General features: G+C 33.0%; 1 non-coding gene across 1 annotated transcript; it reads left to right on the top strand.

The window, feature by feature from the left end:
* Nucleotides 1-1,095: 1,095 nt before the first annotated feature.
* Trnan-guu (transfer RNA asparagine (anticodon GUU)) lies at nucleotides 1,096-1,169 on the top strand. The gene has a single exon. It is a non-coding gene; the product is annotated as a tRNA-Asn (tRNA).
* The last annotated feature ends 1,410 nt before the right edge of the window (nucleotides 1,170-2,579 follow it).

Raw genomic sequence — 2,579 nt, 5'->3', positions numbered from 1 at the left:
TAATCTGCACGCAGATTTCTTTAAGACGTCAACACTATCCGTAATATCAGTCAGTGTTTGTCACCGGGATTTAACACGGCACGCACGGGTGTTGAAAAGATCGTCAACGATATTTCGGACGATTTACATGCTGGTCTTATAAATGTGATACCTCTATTAAGGAACTATACTTTTACATTGGATTTTTTCACTGCATATACATGTATGTTTTTATCAAAGTGTTCAAATTTTCTTCCGGAAATAATAATGTTTTTGTTGTGGTCCACGCATCTTTCTTATCATTAGAATTTTATATAAATATATAAACATTCGAGGAAAAAACGAACTAAAATATGAACACTAATATTCATCGGTCTATTAAATTTACATTTACTATATATATATTTAAATTACTCCCAAAAGTTTTAAAAATGACAGATTTATGTAAACAAATCAAAATCAACCAAAGTTCCATTTTTTTTTTAAAAAAGACGTTTAATAACAGTATGCAAAGCTGGAGATCATTTCCACTTTCATTCTCTTTGAAAGTTAGAAAGTAAATAATACGACAATTGCATGCATTAAGTGTATGATGAGCACCTCTTCAAAGGCGCAGTCATTGAAATTTAACACGTTTATCTGTTTCCTTCTTACCACTTTAAGATAGCACATTAATTATGTTGATTATTAAAACTGTCAAAAGGTATGTTATGTTAAAAGTGGGCGGACGAATTATAAATCCAGATGTTGAAACGATCTAAGGAGCAAAAATTTCACACCGCATTCTTCGGCGATTAAATTCCATCAGTGGTGCTCCGTAGCTACTGAGTAATTATGTGCTTTATTTACTGTTCTACAGTACAAGATTTGTCTGAGTATTTTGTGAAGATTAAAACCACTGTCACTGATTGCGAGCTGTCATTGTCTAAAATATATGCAAATAGTGTTAAATCTTTGAAGAGGGGAGAGAAATTACATCGTTAACGCAATTTTTATCGTTAAATCATAACGCACTAAGTTAATCGGACTGTTTCGGATTTATACGCTATACAGTAGTGTAAGGGATATAGCTTGTGTTAAGATATATACAATATTGTCGACCCTCACTGACAACTCGTCTCTGTGGCGCAATCGGTTAGCGCGTTCGGCTGTTAACCGAAAGGTTGGTGGTTCAAGCCCACCCAGGGACGTTTTTTTTTCATTTTCTTTTTTTTTTGGTTTTATTTAAATATTACACATACAGTGATAGGTATATTATTTTTAGCTACGGGAACATGAACACGTAAAATTATAAGTGAACACCTTCAGTGTCCAAAATATACATCACTCGGTCTTAAATCAATGATAACGAACTAAAGTAAGAAAGGAGTTCAAAATCGCCTGATATGTAGGTCAGTCTGTTTTAAGGCTCCATTATTATTATTTTTTTTCAATTTACAATAAATTCGAAGCGACGACCTGTAAAAATTTGAAGTATTTTTATAATTTGATCAAGGCCGACCACTTGTTCCAGTTGATGTAATAGTCTCGGTAACATCTGACGACCATTAAGGATGTTTATATTTGTTTATTCTTAATACAAACCGAAGATTTAAGCCATGATGCTCGGCTAATGGGTCGTATTAGGGGTCTTTCATATAGCTAAGAGTTTGTTGTTTTAGGGCTTTACTTTCGCCCCTAGTATTTGGTTTTTGATAGTGAAACTGACCAAAAGTAGGCAAACAAACGGCAAAATTATACTTCTTGACGCCCGAGTTCTTTTATTTTCTAAAAAGTGTTAGCTCAAGGTTTTTGCTGAGTAATCAAAAATATGTGAAGGTCAACCCGACATTTTAGACAGGTGTGCAGTCTGTTTTTCTTTTTATTCTTTTAAATCTTTAAATCTGCCAGGATTTTGATGCAATTTATAAATTATACAATATTCCATATTCCTTAATATGGATGATTGAATAATGTTGCGTTTGGGCATTGAAATGGGAGGACATTTGCCAGGATCTTCATTGAATAACCCATCAAAGCTTTGGTATATGTAAGTAGCACCACTGTTCAGGGCTTATGATATGAGATCCGACAAAACATATTGAAGTAAAAAAATTGAAGTTTTTCTTTTCTAATTTCACGAGTTTTGGAATTTTCGAATTTTGAACTACATGTAATTTTTTACAGAATTGAAAGTGCGCATTTACTACGTTACTTTCGAGTAATATTTATATTATGTTTGTATATTTTAACTTTTAAAAACTGAAGATCGAACAGTGCAGTCTATGGTGGGTATGTTAATTTTGATCTACACTGGTCGTATGAGTAAAAACAGCCAACTGACTATGTAACTTCGAAAACTGAAACATGTCCCAGATTCTGTACACTAGGATTCTACATGAAAGTCTTTAAATGTGCCTAGTTTAATGAATTATGACATAATGACGTTATATAACAAAAGTTGTATACCGTTTTCTTTAACCAAATACATATAAAAGGGCACGTGGCGTACTTATTGGCACATTTTTGTATATACATGCACTGCAAAATTTCGAGGGTACAATAAAACTAGGAAATAGTCTGTTTAATCCGGAAAGAGCTGATAAAATTCCGAAAAAGTC

The sequence above is a fragment of the Ruditapes philippinarum genome, unplaced genomic scaffold (genome assembly GCF_026571515.1).
Source record: "Ruditapes philippinarum isolate M1 unplaced genomic scaffold, ASM2657151v2 ctg74_1_1_1_1, whole genome shotgun sequence".
Lineage (NCBI taxonomy): Eukaryota > Metazoa > Mollusca > Bivalvia > Venerida > Veneridae > Ruditapes > Ruditapes philippinarum.
This window is presented reverse-complemented; position numbering and strand designations above follow the sequence as displayed.